The 20,740-nt window shown below is 41.6% G+C and overlaps 1 protein-coding gene across 1 annotated transcript in view; it reads right to left on the bottom strand.

Moving 5' to 3' along the window:
* Positions 1–11,836, bottom strand: part of tafa3a (TAFA chemokine like family member 3a) — a 114,357-nt gene extending 102,521 nt beyond the window's left edge. Inside the window, exon 1 of the mRNA XM_074651742.1 lies at positions 11,338–11,836. The gene's annotated coding sequence lies outside the window, so the exon portion shown is untranslated. The remainder of the gene's footprint in view (positions 1–11,337) is intronic.
* Between the last annotated feature and the right edge of the window lie 8,904 nt (positions 11,837–20,740).

The following is a 20,740-nucleotide window of genomic DNA, read 5'->3' on the forward strand; positions in this document are numbered from 1 at the left end:
TTGCACCGAGGCACAGTGTGTGACACTACAGCAGCTGATATTTGTACCAGCCAGTTGTCAGCAGGACACAGTGAGTAAACAAAGCCCTCCTGATTGGCAGCCGTTCCGCTCTACAGAATCCAGCAAAGACGGCTCAAATTGGATGCAAAAACAGCACACTTAGATTTCAATTTCTCCTCCCAGATGGGAGCACCGCGCACGTTGCTTGTGATTTGTCTCCAGTACCTGAAACTAGGGAGTGAAGAATGATCAAATTGACACAGTTCCAACAAGGCTACACGCATGCTGGGTGCTCTGGGCTCGCACTGGTTTCTGAGACGGGCAGGCGACCAAAAAAAAATGAGATAAGAGGTGGTATCAGGCTCCTTAGATGTGGGCGGCTTCCTCCGAGCTGCCAGTGCATCACGGCTTCTCCTCTCTCTCTTTCATTTTCTCCTTAATTCTCACCCTCTCTCACGCCGAAGTCCAAAGCCCAAGAGAAATTAGTCACCCCGCACGCAGTGGAGAGGGAGCTGTTTTGTGTGTGTGTGTGTGTTTGATCGTGTGAGTGTGTGTTTGAAGGGAAGAGAGAAGGCAAGCAAGACGAAAGAGAACAGGGAAGGAGAGAGAGCAAAATTGTTTTCCATCCCAAGGCTTATAATTCTGCTTTATATCTGAAAATTGATGCTGGTCTGAAAAAAGAACATCAATCGGAGCATCAGAAATCTGCTGCAGTAACAGGAAAAGCCTGGCTGTGCTGTGCGGATACAGCAGTGACAACGAGAGGAAGGACTGGAAATGATAAGAGAATCTACAAGCTTAGGATATGGTCACACAGACTCCTCATACAGGGTTTGAGCCAGAGCGCTCCATTCTGAAAATGACCCTTTAAAAACACAAGATGTCGCTACAGCTGTTAGGTTTCCTGATGTTGTCTTTACATTGTCATTTGTGATATTTCTTCCTAGAAGACACTTAGATTACACCCCCAAACTGCTCAAGTATAACACACATTTGAACGTGTCTGAATGACACCCATGTACGTTCGCTTACATGAATCCCGGAAAAGCATAAATCCAGCTTAAGCCAAAATACAAAAACTGTTGGCTGTTACCTAGTAAACTTGTGTTGCAAATGCAATGTCTGTATGCTCTGCCAAAGATGTGTTTTAGGGAGTGAACTGCCACATAGGTTAGCAAGGATTGCTTGTTTTCACTGTTAAAGACACAACAAGAGTCTGTCAGTCACTAAAAATCCACTGTTAAAGACCTGAGCACATCCTCTTCCAGCCCTGAACCTAGTACCTACACAGTAGTCGATCACTGACCAACAGCTAATGCTAGTAGGCAGTAAACAGTAGTGGGAATCCCTCAGCCATTCTCATTTAATCACTTTAATCTACAGACATTCAGAGCTCAGACTGGGACTGGGAAATTCAACGTATCCTCATACAGTTTGTATGATTTCCTACGAAAAGTTACTCCTCATTTTTCATGCATTTTCCTACGAATGGCATGACACGTGTCACGTGGTTTAAATAACTACGGAAGTGGCGTAACATGAGTACAGAAGTTACATGCGTAATAAATCAACGTTTATGTGTGGTTTAACACAGGGGTGGCAAAAGTCTGGTGTTTTTTATCCAGCCATCCACTAGGTTTGTCGCGGTGGTCGGTGTTACCAGTGTTACATGTTGGTCGGGCGCACATCGATTACATTACGTACCCACCGCCCCAACCGTCGTTTTGCTTTTTTTTACAGAAATAAAACCCATTTAGTTAATTTTCGTGTATCAGCACCGTCATAGTCGGACGACGAACGCTACAAACCTGAATCCTCTATAGAGGGAGTTGACAAACCGAGAGATGGCGGAGGATTTGGTGTCGAAGCGAAAAGCAAAAACACCTATTTGGAAATATTTCAGATTTAAACACAATGCTATAAGGGAACCACAACTTTAATGAGTTAATCGCCGTGAGGAGGACGAAGCGGTCACAGCCGGTGTGCCCGGCGCTGCTAAGGTAAGACATCCCAGTACTAATGTTGTTCACTAAATGTGAACTGGAGACATATCATGCTCATCTTCAGGTTCATACTTGTATTTGGGGTTTCTACTAGAACATGTTTACATGCTTTATTGTTTTAAAAAACACATTATTGTTCTTATCCACCTTATTCTCTGGGTTATGGCCGTAACTTCCTGTGAGGTAGCGGAAGTAGCAGTAAGCCAGTTAGTCCCATAGGCTAACCGTAGTGGCTAACCACCAACAGCGCTTCTTTTGAAAAGTAATTCACCTTCATTTTACAAAATCCTGCTTTATTTTTAACAGATATTTAACTAACGTTAAATTTGCATTTTCTAAAATGTCCTTGCGGAGCTCTGGTACGGTGTTCCATAGACTTTTCGCCCGTCAGCACCACGCCAGGCAGCACTCCTCTATTGTTGAGAGCCAGACAAGCTTGTTTGTGTGCGCTCATTCTCCGGGGGAATATCCATCAGACAGTCTACACTTTGACTGATGTCTTTTGGACCAAGAGTTTTTCAGAAAAGTGGGCCTGCCTGTGTAGGAAGATCATTAAGCTTAACGGTGTTCAGTACAGAGCATGACATGATTTCAACGGCGATTAATGAAAATTTTAAATGTCAAAATATTCAATTGATGTAATAAACGTTAACATTACTGACCTTTTATTAAATAACACTGTTGCAACATCAATATTGTGCTCAGGATTACGTGCAAACAGTGTCTGTGTTGACAGAGTTGCTGCTGCAGTGCCAAGTAGTCAGGGAGCACCATTGATGTTAAAAATGCCCATTTGAAAGCATTTATTCAACAAAAGGTAATATATCTAACAACGTGTGATTGCATAATAATCATTTCATACAGATTACAGTACTGTGAGAACATAAATTAAGTTGAAATGTACATTTTCGCTGCTCAGTTGGGCAACAAAAGAGCAGCGGAGAAGAGACGTCGGGTCCTTAAAAGGACCGACAGCAGTGCCAGGAGAACATCAGCTGTGATGTCATGTGTAAGGAGGACACAGCATCGTAGCGTTTGTCTAATGACAGCCAGTTACTTTTACTATTTTCTGTACAGTTTAAAATCGAAGGCAGTTTATGGTATGGAGTGCAGGGCAGCATTAGACTAAAAATAGTTTAAGTATGGTTATCTGTGTAGAAAAAATCAAAACCTTGTCAATGTGGAAGTCCTGATCTGCCTCAGAGCTTTTCAGATTTTTCATCGCTTCACCGTCTGCAGCAACGGAGTCAATAAATTAGCTAAATATGTTAGTGTAGGTTATCTGAGGCCACTTCTTCAGGTCGTCCTCCCATCCCTCCATAGTAGAAGGCAGAGCTATGATCACATTATCCCATTTGAGGTGTTCACACATGTTTTACTAGATTTTTTAATACTATCGCTCTAGGAGAGAGGATTAGCATACTGTTACAATGGAAAACGGTTCAGTGACACGACACAATGGAAATTATGACCATAATTTACGCAAGGCACCATGGGGGCTAGGAATAAGGTGGATATTGTCTGTCTGAATATACCTGTATTCACCCGCTCCGTTTTAGCCCCTATCTCTATAAAACCCCCTCCAGAAAAAGCCCAGTCTGATCTGATTGGGTTGAGAGATAAATATGGTGCACCTTAGCAAAGGTAGTTCTCAAGCTGTAGGCGATTTGAATGAGTCTGCGTGTGACATAGGAAGGGGAGCTAGATGTGAATGACTTGTTGACGTTTTCTGATCTAAGGAGCCCACAAAAAAACTGACTGGGTTGTCTTATTTCATAGTTTGTGGGTTGGTAGGCACTCCATATACGCACAAGTACTGAAAAATTTAGTTTTTCATAATACTGTATGTCCCCTTTAAACCTGCAGCGGGCAGTTTATTTTTGGCATCATTGGGCAAAACTTCAATAATAACCTTTCAGCATATTGTAATTCAAGTGTTCTCCTCTTGGCTCTGTTTTCAGACTTTAAAAAAATCTAGCCCGTGACAGGAGACTTTGGCCAATCACAGGTCATTTCAGAGAGAGAGAGCGTTCCTATTGGCTGTGCTCCGGCTGGTGGGCGGTGCTAGGTATTTCCTCAACTGATCTCAACATGGCTGCCGGGTCACAAACTTTCTCATTTTACAGCTAAACAGTACACTACAAGATTCTGGAAACATTTGAGGCAAGAAGTAGGCATTACAGTAACAGAATAGTAATTCATATTTGATCTATACACATGATTTTTTTCAGATTACCTGTCTCATGCACTACTGTCAGGATATAATGACCGTTTCATAAAAATAACTCTTTTTAATCATATTTGCTTCAATTCTACCCACTGCTGCTTTAAATGGGTCCAGTTTTCTCGATAACAATGGATTTTGAAGTTGACTTCAAGTGAAATACTGATTTTGTCATTGTTACACTGATAAAAGGGGAGTACTTAATCACCCTATTTTTCATCCATATGATTTTATAATTTCTTCTTCTAATTTTTTTATTGTAATTGGGGAAAATGTCTAAAAGGCTATAATATGTCTATATTATTTTTGTACTATTTTAATATTATTTTATAGCATTCACTTTCTATAAAAGTACTAATGGGTCCATCTGACCAGCTCCAATACAACCCTGGCTCAAACTCTGCCCATTGTCAAAAATGTTCCCTGTTTGCATCAACATAAAAACTATATTTACCAAAAGAGCACAGTTGAAGCCTCACACAATACTGAGCTTCATCAGCTCGTCACATTGAAATGTGACTGACAAATCACATTGCAAGAGAATAATTAAAAGTGAAATGTTCTGTATGTATTTATAGTGTGAGTTCAGTGTGCCCATAACTGACTGATAGAGGAGGCGTGTTTGAACAGATGAAAGAGGAGCGTGAACTGCAGCTAGCCTTGAGCTAATTCTATCACGGTGGAGAGATAACAGTAACACAAGTACCCAGATTTCTGTTTCTCATTCTCATCGTGTGCATTAGATCAAGGCTCAGACGCTGGCTTCTGCACAATACATTTAATGACATGGGTACATTTTCTTTTGAAGATAGGAGCCTGCTTTGAAGAGCAGTCCTCGGGTCCTCCACTGCTGGGATCTGATGATGGAGAAACCTGACCGGCCTCCCCGTTGGGTCACCAAACCCACCTCACCTCCTATTGTTTGTGTGATGAGAGGCAGGAGGGCAGAAGAAGGGTCCGTCAGAATCATGTAAGCACACGAGCTTTCAATAAGAAAAAAAAAGCCCAAACATGAAGCAAATGGAGAGACCTTTGACATTAATTGCCAATCACATTGAGTCTAATTCGTTTAATTATAATCACAACAAGATTGCCGTTCTCCTGCGCTCTCTCAACAAAGAAATAACTAGCGTAGAAAATAACAGGCTCATTTTTAAACCCCTGTAATTGCAATTTTCTACCCAAATTGCAGTCTAATGATTACAGGCATGAGGTGGAGCTTCACAACAACACCAGAAAGGAGTAGGAGAGAAAAAAAAACATATTGCTAAGGACCCTCAGGCACCTCAAGAGAGGGAGAGAAAATCTGCCAACAGAAAACGAGAGCTCCCTTACTCCAATAGGAACCAGCGTTTAGAAGTGGGCTTCTCAAAATCTGCAATTCCCAGACCTTTTCACTGGGCCAACGGTTAAGGGCTTGGAGAATTGAGTTCCTCGCTGCTGTGCTGGAGACGGGGTTGATGGGAATTCAGCGCAAAGGCACAATATTGAGAGTGGAAGCTGCCAAATACTGACTACCTCAAGGAAAAGGAACAGCGATGGATTGGAGGAGAGAGAGAGAGAGAGAGAGAGAGAGAGAGAGAGAGAGAGAGAAAGGGAGGGTTGTTAGAAAAGCCTGATGGCCGACAAAGCTGAAAACCACCTCCATGGAAGAGTGGAGTCTTAAGCTCTGCTGAGGCTCTTCTCCACTCAAACCTCATTGTCCTCAGTGTCCAGAGCACCTGAAGAGTCAGCTGGAGAAATTCCCAGGTAGAGTCACATGACATAGATTATGTTCAGGATGGACGGGAACACTTGGGCTCAGAAAATGTCAGTTTGTTTGCATGAGTCATCCCTACACAAAAAAAGTAATATGGGAATCCAAATGGATGCATTTCAAAAGATATAAGAATCCTTTTGAAACCATCATAATGTCTTATCTAAACCTGAATACACTTCTAAGGACTGTGGTTCACAACTTGGGATCGGGCTCACAAGGGGGGTTAAAAGATGATCAATAAGATAAGGAATTTAAGCAGACATATTTTTGCCACACAAACTGTTTGTTTTTTTATCATCAGGCATAAACAATCAAACAAAACATGGCGCCACAGCTGCTGAATTCATCCAAAATTGCCTGGCAGAGAATGAAGTCACTCTCCCTCTGTGTGTGTTGTAATCAGAGCTTCTCTGTGCTTTGTTGTCTTACTCAGACCGCCCCATGTGCTTTCAGTGCATGTTCGTGCATGTGAGCGTGCCCGACTTGCTAGCTCACGGCCGCCACTCTGCACTGCTCTCATACGGCGGTTACAGCTAGTTACTGTTAGCTCTGTCAGCAGTGTTGCCGTAGTTTTCACTGTTAGCACAATTAGCTACACATTTAGCACCTTTAAGGTCTGTGATTGGATGTTTCTTACTGAAATGCATTTTGGGAGTTGTAGTTAAAGAGTAACTTATCACCCCCTAAAAGTTTTGTTTTTCCTGACCTCCAATGGTTTAACTTCTCACCTTGCTACAGCGATGTAAAAGTGTACTATGGGACACTGTGACATCACCCAACAGTGATGCTGGATATGGTTACAAGTTAATGGAGTTAAGTCCAACTGAACGCTAAACGAGACATTTTTAAATGACCGAAGTGTTACAAATAACTTTCATGAACTGAAACACAATGTGAAAGGGTTAAAGTTGTAAGACGAAAACACGGATAACTCCCAGACCGGACAACGCCGTGTTAGCGACCTGTCAATCACAAGGTAGCCACGCCCTAAAGCATCCCCTGCTTTATGGTCTATTTGACTCTAAATGGGACCATAATTTACTAAATGAACATCATGCTGTATTGAAGATGACTTGAAACTAGCGATTGAGACCATAAACTCATGTTTACAATGTTTACTGAGGTAAAAAATCAAGTGAGAAGTAGGCTCATTTTCTCATAGACTTCTATACAATCAGACTTCTTTTTGCAACCAGAGGAGTCGCCCCCTGCTGGCTGTTAGAAAGGATGCAAGTTTAAGGCACTTCCTCATTGGCTTCAATTTTCAGCGCTCCAACTGTCCATCACCTCACGCTGTCTATAGGAAAAATGAATGGGACTTCTAATTTTAGAACCAGGGAGGCCCGAAAAAACTCTTCTTAATACTTCAAACTCCATAGAATATGATTTAGCAGAGAAATAACAAAAAATAAACCTCAAAATATGCAGAAATTTAAGCAAAAACTTGAATCCACTACTGTAACGATGCCTGTTAATGCATGACATGAGCCGTTTACTCGAGTCAGAGTCATATGAACTTTTCATGATCGAGCCTTTTAGGATCACAGTCTGTACTCCAGTCATGCACACTGAGCAAACAACAGAAGTAACCGATATAATACAATGACATCACAACACACAGACACACACACACACACTCGTTAATAAAGCAGTAAGCGATACAAAAGCCTGCACACATGCATGATGTGCCCACACAAATCACTCACATAAACAATCAAGAAAACATCCACTTTTACAAACACTGTTGCACTTCAGATGTACACGCACACACTCCCTTTTTCACACACACTCATACACAGCAAATCAGCATGAATAAATAAGATGTGGAGTTCTGCTTCACAGCCTAATCTCTGAGGAAAAAACAGCTTGCCGCATCGGCAAGGATCAGCCTGGGCGAGTTTGGGACACTGCTGGCTTCCAGGAAACCAATTTGTTTGTTTATTGTCTTGGTGTTTTGTCAGCGGTTACAGTTCATTGCAGCCAGCCCATCTTGGGCATGCTCCTTTAAATGGCATCTATAAAACATGGGATGTGCTCTCGCCATGTCCTCCTCCTCCTCCTCCTCCTCCTCTTCCTCCTCCTCTGTACATGACGGAGCTGCACACGAGCGTAACAATGCTGCATTTTCGTTCGCTATGGTGGTGGGGCTTTTGAATTTTCCCCTTTAAACACCCGATGGATTCACCCCAGCAGCTCGAGCCGGCGCTTTGAGAGGTGGAACAAACTGTGCTTTCTAAACACATTAGCCTATGAACACCGCTGAGCAGTGAAATCTCAGGGTGCTGAAATCGGGTGTAATCATGTAGATAGATGGCTGACTTTTTATTGTTCCACTAAGCCAAATCTGCAAGGCTGGCGGTGAATACAGAATTTCTGAAATGATGCAATAGCCAGGGTTTTATGGTTAACTCGTGGTGGTGGTGCTGCAGCGCTATGTGACAAGACACTGGGCTGTCACATGTATATGTATCCTGCATATATATTTGGCATGCCCACTCACTATAGGAAATGCAGCGATGTAGACATGGAAGAGCCGTAGTCTCAACAGGCAATCTTAATAGCACAGGGCTGTGAATACATATATAAGTAGAGTACAAAAACTGTATTGTTTTGTCTCATGCCTGCAAACATGAGCCAGACTCTCATATTATGCCCTATTGATCTGACAGAGTGAGCAGGAAGCTGGCGGAGAACACAAATACTGCCTGGGGTGGCTCCTTAAAACTAGAGACAAGCCTCTTATCCACGGTGTTCTCTTCCTCTGGAAATCACCTGGTGGCTCATGCATATCAAGTGCTCTCTCCAAGCCTCGGTCTCTCCGTCGCTCTGCCTTCTTCAGGCTCTGCTGTGTGTTGCTGTGGGATGGTGGTGGCTTTCAAAAAGAAACGCACGACTGATATTGCAAACTAATCCGTCAATCCTCTGCATTCTGGTTATTTGAAGCTGCAGTGGGTAGAAATGGAGCAAATATGATTAAAAAAAAGTTATTTTTATAAAACGGTCACGATATCCTGACAGTAGAGCATGAGACAGGTAATCTGGAAAAAAAATCATGTGTGCTTCTGTGTCCTCCGGTGCTCCTAATGGCATCTGCGAGATTTCATAGACCGGAGGAAAACAACCAATCAGAGCCGAGATGGAGCCTGTCGTCTCTGAGCAGCTGTCAATCACTCGCCAACTCCGATCAAACGGTCAAACTAGGCAGCACTTATCACATATGAATCAATATTATGTTACGTTAATGCCTATTTCTCACCTCAAATGTTTTCAGAAACATCTGGTAGTGTACTGTTTAGCTGTAAAATGACAAAGTTTGTGACTCGGCAGCCATGTTGAGATCAGTTGAGCAAATACCAAGCACTGCCCACCAGCCGGAGCACAGCCAATAGAAATGCTCTCTCTGAAATGACCTGTGATTGGCCAAAGTCTGCAGTCACAGGATTTTTTAAAGCCTGAAAACAGAGCCATGAGGAGGTGCAGAAGTCTAGTTTTCTCTCAGAACACTTGAATTACAATATGCTGAAAGGTTATTATGGGATTTTTGCCCAATGATGCCAAAAATATTCTGCCTGCTGCAGGTTTAAATGTCATCAAAACGGCAACCATTTTTGATTCACCACCTGTTTGGGAATGTCACAGTGCTGCTTGGCAAGGTTACTGTGGCAGGATGTTTACAGGTACAAGTTTATTCTAAGCCTTTAGCTCTGTAACAAATTCCCACTTTTTTTACAACAACCACAGCAGAGCGCACAAATCTTTTTCAAAGTTTCCAGTGTGTTGCTATCAAATACAGTGGAACTGTCACAGGGATCCCATCTCCAGTAATCCCAGGGTGGCCTTTGCTCTGCCTGTCAGCAACACCAGCCAATAACACGGCACAATAAAACCCTCCAGAACAACAGTGGGCCGCAGGCAGCTTCAAGGGCTACTGACGGCGATCTATAAAACAATATAATGGGTTGCCTGTCAGTGAGTGTGAAAGGGGAAGATCTACACCTCCTTTGACTCTCTGAGGGGACTTCAATTAATCACAGCAGAATTGTATCACCCCCGCATTAGGAGTGTAAGGTTATTACCATGCCCATATTCCGCAGGATGAAATGCGCTGATAGCACTAATTGAGGGGAAGAAAGAGGGAGAAAAAAAAACAGCTGACCGCACAAGGCTTGCCAAGGGGATGAAGGGCAGATAAAAGAACGGGGTGAACAAGGAGATGGATAAAAAAAAAGAAGAGGAGAGCAAGTGGGAATGAAGAGGGGAGGTGTTGCAGAAAGAAATATTCACAGCGGAGTGTGTAATCATAAATATCTACAGTCAGTGTAGACAGTGTGACAGCACACACAAGAGCCACTTTCCATTAGGGACTCCATCCGTGTCTTCTCAAAACATAATCCAACAAGATAACAGCATTGTACTTTCCTTAAGTCACAAACAAGCCGATTATAACTGGAGCTGCTTTTTTTATTCTTATTATTATAATTCTGTTGGAGTTGAGGGGAATCACACTGATGGAGGACACGGCCCACGCTGTGAAGTCAGCTCCAGGTCCCGATTCACTGTAGAGCCTTACTGTGGGGAGCCATGTTTAGTATGTTTGGGGGTTACCTTTATCAACATACAGTACAGGTGATAGAAACACTGATATAGAAATATTATGCACTACTTTTTTGGGGCTGAGGGGTTCCAAAAAACTGAAAAAGAAGCTGCATACAGATTGGACATAACTGCATCACATAGATAGATAGATAGATAGATGATATGAGCAGAATGACAAAGAGAGAGATGATTTCATGCCAGTTTTTCCACAGATTAGCAGTGATAAATCCAGTTAAATATTTTAGATTTTTCTTATCTGAAGCCATGATTATATACTAACTTGTCTGCATACTGATGAGACCACACACACACACACACACACACACATTTGCCTTTTACATATGTTTCTAAAAATAACAAATACATATAAAGATGAAGTTTCTTTATGCACCCAAAATGAGCAACCTGCAGATCCCTCTTGATTTTGGACTAATTTAAGCAGCCAATGATGGTTTAATTTTGAATGAAATAGACAGCATGATAAGATGGACATTTCCCAGCCTATACAGCTACACACCTGCACAACACCTCAAGTCATTAGAGTTTCAAGCAGCTTGCAGAGTGTCTCACAAGTTAATAACTATTTATCATAATGGAAGCAATCAATAGTGTAATCGATAGGCTCAGTTTATTATCAGGTTTGTCTGATTGGCTGTTCGAAATTCGCAGTTTAAATTGTTTGTCAGTGATTTCTTCACACATGATACAGTTTATAATGTGCAACATGCACCACAGAAACATCTTCAGAGACCTACCTGTCGTTGTGCTGTCAATTAATCCCCCGGAACGTCCCTCTCATTTATTCTCCATAGTCAACCACTAAACCCAGAGACCTCTTCTTCACAGAAATGCCATTTCCTAGTCGCTTCAAGACGCCCTCGTCGACAACACATTACCTAAAAAAACAGGTCTTAAATGTCAAAGCTCTCCATCCCCGAGTAAAACAAGTGTAAAGTGCGGCTGCTGGCTACTTGCAGACGGTGGAGTTGAAAGTCTATAAAAGTTGCTGCTGGTCCTCCGCCGGCTCTGACTCACAACTTCTCCTCCTCCGGAGCGACAACACGGCGGCTGCACAGACTCTCATACTGTCTGCATGCAAGCAGGATTTTTGTTTTCTTTTTTTTTATTATTACAATCCTCCTTCCAGGTTTGCAGTTGCAGTTTGGCAGCGTCTTCGTGCAGTTGAGAGAAACGGATTTGATGATGTGTCCGAGAGGATGAGAGAGAGAGCAGCGTGTGTAAGTGATGCTGAGGATGCTGATGCTGCTGCTCTGCTGGTGTTTCAGCGCCACCCAGTGGAGGTCTGTGGTGGTGACAGGACAGGAGGTAGTGCAGACATTTATCATCTCACCCAGCTTCAGATGATGATATCCGGATGGTTGTGTGTGCCCTATTAATTAAAGATGGCAGCAAAGTAAATGTTATTACAAATGGCTTCATTGTAACATTATTTTTAGGTTCATTAATAAATTGAATGTGATTTCTTATCTATTTCCTCTGCTCTTATGTTGATGGAAATGTTTTGCAAACAAACCAAAAGAGGGAAGTTTATGATGTGATATGGTTTTGGATAAAGTGCTTAAAGCTATTTTTTTTTGGATCAGTGGGTATGTTTAAAAAAAGATTTAGGGACTGTATGAAAATTATTTGGGTCGAGGGGAGTGTTGAATTTTCTATTTTATTTCATAAAAAAGCACCTAAAAATATATTTTTATATTTTCTGTGGATCCACACTCCTTCACTACTCTCCCCAGAGTATCCCAAAATAATGACTAAAAAAATAATAATAGTTATATGTATGATAAACATGACAAAATGGTGAAAATACAACCACTCTTAAACCTTCTCCCAAAAAATAGTCATACTACCCTGCAGCAAAAATAAAAATGAGAATAACCTCCCTATTTATTGACCACCCTTCATCCCCTAATAATTTGTGCACAGTCCCTTACTCAGAAGAAGTTGCCTGTTGTTATGACATGCGTTAGGCTCCTGACTACTCACCAAGGTCATCATAATACATCTGTTTGTCTCTGACATTCAACTTCCGCTCTCCTCAAACATCATTGCCCAGTCTACAAACCCCCCCCCCCCTCTCCCCCTCTCTAATTGCATTATCATCTCTCCATTTCTCAAGCAGTCTCTTTCGTCTGGCCCTCCGAAAGGCAGGAACGGGTGGAATAATCAATACCAACCTTTGAGATGGCCCATGGAGATGCGAGGCAAGCATTTGGGTTTGGATTTGATTGATCTTGGACACCCTCAGAGAGTGTTATCATCATAAAGCCAAAGCCATCTACCTCATAGACTTCTCTGCAAACACACACACACAAAACACACACATGCGACCAGAATCAAAGGGCAGAATACACAAATCCCCAGAGACCAAATACAAAAAATGGCAGGCTATTATCATTGACCGGGCTGAGCTATACAATTCAAAGCAGATATGTAGACCAGAGCCGGGCTTCACATCACTTCACAACTGCCTGTGAATAGAAAAGCTGTTATTTTGATTCTATTTATGTCATTTAATATATTCCCAAAGTCATCAAGTGTCTTCCGCCCTCTCTGTCACACACACACACACACACTGGAAGAGGAGATGACCTCATTAATCTTTAGTGCATTGTATAGACCGATCCTGTCATACCCCTGACACTGTGGTTTGTGACACAGCTCTGCTCATTAAATCATATGACAGGATGAGGTCAGCCGTGAGGTAAGGTGTCTCAAGCTGTGTGAGAGCAGATAAAGCCAGCAGTATTAGCTTCTGTGAGAGAGCTCAACAACAAATGTGTGTGGCAGCTGAGGTGAGTCATAAGGTAATCCTGGTTAGGGATCATTTGGCATCAAAATCTAATAAGAAAAAGTCTCTGGTTTTGTCTCTTTGAGGTCACACCACTGGGGGGAATGAGGAACACACACATGTGTTTTGTCATCTCACACAGGAAACCACATTTAGGCCTTGTTACTGTAGGTGGCACCTTGCAAAACACTCAACATCCCATGCTTGTCATCCTGTGATTACTTTCAGTTCACACACACAGGGAACAACAGTTGTGGAGGGCTGTGTGGCACAGACATTGATTGTGGTGGTTCAGCTTAAAATAACAGCACCCTGCAGGGAGCAGTGCGAGCCCTCTGCCTGAACCCACACTCGCCTTCGCTGCGGAAGTGTGTTTGAAGACAGTGGGACGTCTACCAGAAAATTGCAAGAGGAAAAATAGGAGGCGTAATGGCCTCAGGAATGGAGCCGGCCATCAATAATGCAGAGGAAGCAGCAGTTAATGCCCCCTTTAATTCAACAGGTCTGCAGACACTGGGACAGTTATTCTTCCTCGGCCGCAGATGCTCGATGAGAGGCGGCTACATCAGGCTTTATGGCTTTGTGTGCGGCTGCACTGCCAGGTCTTTCCCCCAACCTCAATCCCGATTGCAGGGCCATTAATGGGTTTTCATCAGGGGCCCGTCCTAATGGAGTTTCCAACTTCACCAACTCACTCAGATGCCAGTGGGGAGCTGTAGCCAGAGAAAGAAATAATGCCCACACAAAGTCAGAATATATGAACTCAATTTAGGCTGAACAGTGAGAGTACAATCAAAGAAGCCAACGTTACACTGCAAAGATTACCATATAGAACGTGCATTGTCTTATTGGTCAGCCGTTCAAGTTTAACACAAGTGAATAAATGTGCCATCAAGATGAGTAAAAATCGACTTTTATCAATACATAATGTTTTTCTGTGTCACCTACTGTATAAGAGAAATCTCAATACATGTGAAAATAGATTGGATCAAATAAAAGGGCAAACTGTATGTTCTCCAACGAAATTCAAAGAAAGGAAGAGAAAGTCACAACTCAAACTGTTTATTTTTTAACAGTGGTGGATGAGTGTTTAGATATTTTAAGTAACAGTACAACAATATAAAAAGACTCCAAAACACGTAAAAGTCCTGCATTCAAAGTACTACTTAAGTAAAGGTACCGTAGTATCATCAGCAAAACATACTTACTGTAAAGTATCAAAAGTCTCTCGTTCTGCAGAAAAAATAAGCCCTGTGTGTGTTATACCACCATATGACATTATTAGATTTAATACTGATGCATCAATGTATAGGTAGCATTTTACTGTTGAAGCAGGTTGAGGTGGAGCTAGTTTGAACTACTTTATATAAATGTAGGTAGTTTAGTCCAGTGGTTCAACAACCTTCAGACTGTAAAGCTCTTTCTCTACTAGCTGAGCTGTCAGGAGTCTGTGAGGTGAACTGTGTCTCAAGAATTAGACTTTGTCCATTTGTCAGTGTGAACTTGTTTCAGTGTGAGCATGTCTAGGATCAGGAAAACATCAAATGCCGGTAAGGTAGATAAAATATGATAATATAATGTATATGTAAATATGATGCCCTCTAGGGTGACCCAAAGTGCAAGACATCATTATAAAGTGCCCTCTCGGGTGCCCTTCCAGTGAAGGAAAACATGACGCAGTGCCATATAGGCTGCCCTCCATGCGAGAAAACTTTCTACGTGCTGGTGCCCCACCACATGCAGTTGTGCCCTTTTTATTTTTTGCCCCTCAGACATCCAGGGTTCGACCTGGTTGTACACTGGAAAAGTGACAGAAACAGTGGTGCAAAGAATGAAAAAAGAAAGCTAGAGAGTGAAGTTCAACCCCTGGTTACTTTCTCGCCTGTGCACAGCTGACCAATCCCGGTGTGAAGTGAATGTCGCGGATTGATGTTTTTGGAAAATTACAGCTCCCCCTTTTCTGACATGAGAAAGGTTTGGGTGGAGGAGGTTTCCGAAGCTTTTTTACCATCTCACAAGCAGTTCTGATGAAGCATGTTGGTGCCTTAAGGGGTCCCAACCAGACACTGCTTCTTTGTAAGGGAACCACTGGTTTACGTATATGTAACAATACATTGTCTTGTATTTGCTTGTTGTATCTGAAAAGTAGTAACTATATCTGTTAAATAAATGCAATGGAGGAAAATGTACAATTGTGTGATAGTGGGAAAAAAATTTAAATACTCCAGTAAAGTACGAGTACCTCAAAATTGTACTTAAGTACAGCACTTGACTAAATAGATTTAGTTACTTTTGTCAACTAATGCAAATTCTTTAGATCAACATTTCAGTACATCTTGCCTTCCTTAAGATTAAGATGACATTGCTGTTATGAGTGTGTTTCTTTGCTGACTACAGTACCTGTTAACCTGTGAGCCAGCACCACATTCAAAGGAAATATGAGACCACATGAAAACCTTGTTAAAATGAAGATTTTTTTGCAGTGTAGATCTAACTGCAGTGCATTCGTCTTGCATTGTCACACAATGAAATATGAACCCCAGAGGTGTTCTTTTTCCCTTTGTTTTTCTCCTGATGATCTGCACATCACATGGCTCGCTGACCTCCTTGCAGAGATCTGGTCATCGTATCACAGAAACATGTTTCTCTGTGATTCTGCCTCGGCAGCCTCTGACAGGAAGTAGTGGGTCATTCATCAGCAGAGAGATTAAATCTTCATCCACTGCCTCTGGATGCTGAGAGCACTTCATCTTTGAGAGAGGAAATAAAATGTATTATTTTTTTTTTAATCCATCCTTTAGGGCAAAGGAAATCATTTCATTTGCTTTTATCACTTGCCAGCATGTCGAGTTAGCAATAAAACAGCTGTTATTACAAAAAATGGTGATGAACATGAATTGTGTTCCTGCTGAGCCGAAGAATTACAATGTGTCTGTCTGTTATAAAATGCAAGATAGACAAAACTCCCATCTGTTTAAAAGGTCAACAAACATAATGATAGGTTCATATGAGCCTCTTCTACAGCATCTATTCTACAGCATCATCTCCTCTTTGTTTTCAAACTGACTCTTCTCTTGCAACACTTTAGCTCCATCTAGTGGACAACACACACAGGTGCAAACAAAATACAGTGCACACAACCTCATCACTGACTGTGATCTCTTTACTTTACTTCACTTTGTTTCATGGCAATAAAGCATAGAAAATACAAAATATAAGTAAAAGTACTTATACTACTTTTTAAATAAATAACTTTTGCATAATTTAATGAATAATAAATAGGTTTTGTATGTAAAATCAGTTGGGTAAAGTGAAAGAAGCAATACCACACTGTGAAAATACTCCGTTACAAGTACAAGTCTGAATTCTCCTGAAAGTAAAAGTACTGTCAAATACTATTAGAAAAATAAAGCATCAAAAGTAAAAATACTTAATGCAGAAAAATGGTCTCCGAGAGCATTTTACTGTTATATATAATATCATTGTCATAATGATATCATTATTATCGCTGATAAATCATCCTAAACTTTGTATGTAAAATCTTAATCCGCAATATAACAAGTAACGTATAATAACAAATAATGTAATGGAGTAAAAGCATAAAGTAGAATAGTATGGAAATGCTCAATTAAAGTACAAGTAGCTGAGATTTGTATTTAAATGCGAGTAAATGTTGGGTCTGATGCTGAAATGTTGTGGAGTAAAAGTATATAGTAGAATAAAGTGCAAATACATCAAAAGTAGGTCTGTTTGAGTAAACATACTCAGTATTGTTGCACCACTGTAATTAATAAACAAATACATAAGTACACAAACACACAAAGACACAACTACCCTGGTACTGTCATGTAATCTGGTTCTGCTTTTACTCCCTCCAAAAATACAACTAAAATAATTAATAACAAATGAATTACAAATGAGTATCAATGCAGCTGAGCACATAGGGTGATCATAAACTTACTGTAGGCACCTGTATCTTTTAAAACAAAGTTAAGTGATTTATAGTCAGTAAAGAACAGTAGGCTAACAAAGGTAATATCACAAATAGAAGAGTAGTGTTGTGTTGACGTTTGGAATAAGCAGGAATGGGTCGATGGATGTTTCGTTTACCTGCCGACGCTGATTTCTAGAAGCAAAAAACAATCAATATTGGTGCATTAAATCACGCCAGCTTCAGTCCTTGAGCGCTGTCTGCTGAAAGATGGACTGTGACCTCAGATAAAGTTGATTATGCAACACAGTTAGAGGCTACTCTTCCCGTACCATTAGTGCTGCTCCTCTTTCTAAACAAGGACTCTAGTCTGATGCTCCTTCATGCTCTAATTAACCGTGCAGTGGTGCTGTGTTTCAGTGATGATGGGAATATGGTGAAATATGGTTACTGGGCCTTAAAACCGAGCTGCTGATACAACTGTATAGTGCAACAAGTGATGAGTCAGTGTACTACTCATGCTCTGCTACAGTTGCATATCGGGAATGTGTAATAAAATGTTGTGAAATCATGTGTCAAATCATGATGTCATGTTCCTAAGAATCCTCCGTAAACCTCAAACCATGTTTTAGAGATCTGTCATCGCGTTATCAGTTTGTTTGCTCTCCAGAAAAACATCCAGTACTTCTTTAAGAAGGCACCCATTATGAATATAAATACTGAACATCATAATTATCCGAAATGCTAAATTTGTGGCAGATCTGTTGTATTGGATTACATTAAATTGTGCCTCATTACGCGGCCATGGAGTGTAAATATAGTGAAGTAAAATGTACAATGAAATAAAACTGCCCCTCAAAATTGTACTTATGTATAGAACTTGAGTAAATGTGAATGTACCGTAGCCTTTATAATGCATGACTTATCATTAAAGGAACAGTGTGTAAGATTTCAGGGGATCTATTAGCAGAAATGGACGAACCAAACACTGGCTCTAGAGAGGGACTTTCACGTGTTTACGTTACCTGAAGGCCACCATAGTTCTCTGACATGTGACAACTGTGGTAACGTGAGCCGCAGAGTGCGAAACCGTGGCGCCACCAGTGGGCAACCTCCGGGTCTGAAAAGTGAAGCCAATGCTGAAGTGCCTTAAACTTGCAGTCTTTCTAACAGCCAGCAGGGGGCGACTCCTCTGGTTGCAAAAAGAAGTCTGATTGTATTGAAGTCTATGAGAAAATGAGCATACTTCTCACTTGATTTATTACATCAGTAAACATTGTAAACATGAGTTTATGGTCTCAATTGCTAGTTTCAAGTCTTCTTCAATTATGGTCCCATTTAGAGTCAAATAGACCATAAAGCAGGGTATGCTTTAGGGCGTGGCTACCTTGTGATTGACAGGTCGCTACCATGGCGTTGTCCGATCTGGGAGTTGTCTGTGTTTTCGTCTTACAACTTTAACCCTTTCACAGTGTGTTTTCAGTTCATGAAAGTTAATTATAACCGTTTTGGTTGCCTGAAAATGTCTAAACAAAATTCAATCATTTGGTTGTACTTACGCTGCCTTCAAATGAAACTCGTGAGCTTGTGTTTACAACATGGGAAGTCATGTACACGATATGCTTGGCGTTCAAGTGGTTAAGTCGTGAGAACACCGCTGCTAAGCATCGGCAATATTAACGTTGCTGTCGGAATCTAGAAGACACAGAGGCTAACAATTTAGCAAGCTAGCAAGTGGGTAACATAATGCAGTAAATTCAAAGGCATAATGACAGAGGAGAAAGATGAGGCCGTTGGGAATATCAACATTTTCCTCAGACCTATTATTAAATTATGAAGAAAAGCAATATACGGCTAAAATTACAATATAATAACTTATTATGCACCGAAAAAATAACTTCCATAATTTCCGCCATTTTCTGTCAACATGAAAAAACACGTCACAAGTGGTGAACTCGGAAATTTCCGAAACTTTCCACTTCCATTAGCTCCACCCCCTCATGTCGCTTCCGGTTGCAAAAAAACAACATGGAAACAGCCAAAAACCAAGAAGGCAACGGCCAAAATGCCAAACTCGAGGCTTCAACGGCAGTCCACAAACCAATGGATAACGCCACAGTGACTACGCCCACATCTTATATACAGTATACAGTATACAGCCGTCTGACCTCTGTTGCTCGTAAAGTAGTGTTATTATGGTAAGGATGGCCTCTGAGCGAGGTCTTGGAAAGAGAGGAGTAAGCGGAGGGGTACTCAGTTGGTTGCGATCTGCAACTACACCACTAGATGCTGCCGAATCCTACACAATGCACCTTTAAAGGTGCTATTGGCTAGATATCGCATTCTCCCTCCCCCGTTCCATTGCATTTACTTCACAACAAGTGGTTGTCAGTTTGTTGGGCACCCTGCATATTTTATGGTCGAATGGAGTGAGACTTAGACATGTGATACCAACGTTGTTATACTATTGTCTGACAAGCCTTGTTAGAAGTGGGAACCAAACGTCAGATATCTTCCACAGAGATAAACAAAACATTCATTTTGGACCCATCAAATATTTTAAAATGCTTTATTCAGAATTATTTTTTTTTAAGAAAAGCCATAGTTTTATAACGCACCTTTCTAAAAGCTCTGTGGAAGTATTTTTTTATTATTATTTGACTACATAAAAATGGTATTAATAAGACCTTTAATGTATCAATTATTCAACGATCAAAGGGATTTGGTTGTTCTAATCAGTGCCTTATTAAAAGGGACTGTTTGTAACTTCTTACACGTATAAATCAATCCAGGTCAGTGTCCCATGCGCGCTCGCGTGTGGCTACGCTGTTCAGACTCAGACTCCAACACAAACTACACGGAAGCACCAAAACCGCAAAGTTCTATCTAGTGAAGCCCGTCTGTTGAACAGTGTTGGCCGCGGTCGGAGGACACGGGGGAGACGGTGCTTTGGTCTCCAGGGCCGGAGTCTCTGCTGTACTCTCCTCCTCTGCCTGCCTGCCTGCCTTCACTCAGCTCGCTCCACCTCACGTTCATGCACGCTCACTACACACTGCAGAAGAGTTAGTTTAGCTCTGAGAATATCTAGTGAATGTACAGTGGACTTTTATGCAGAAATAAATGATGAAGCTCCTCCAGACCAACAGAGGTTTTCCGTGTCTTGTGAAGTGACGGGGCTCAGCAACGAGAAACATTATCGTCTCCGACCGGGTGCCGGTGTCTCCCCTGTTCTCTCCGGCCGCGGTCGGGAGACGATAACGTTACTTGCTGCGGGGCTGAAGCAGGAAAAGCCAACACTAGGATCAGCAGTGATTCATGGAGAGACCTTCGTCTGGTCAGCTAACATTACTGCCAAGCAGGTGAAATATAGAGTGATATTGTGCTTTTAGCTGACGTGTGTCGCCTCACAGTATTGAGC

The sequence above is a fragment of the Sebastes fasciatus genome, chromosome 1 (assembly GCF_043250625.1).
Source record: "Sebastes fasciatus isolate fSebFas1 chromosome 1, fSebFas1.pri, whole genome shotgun sequence".
Taxonomy (NCBI): domain Eukaryota; kingdom Metazoa; phylum Chordata; class Actinopteri; order Perciformes; family Sebastidae; genus Sebastes; species Sebastes fasciatus.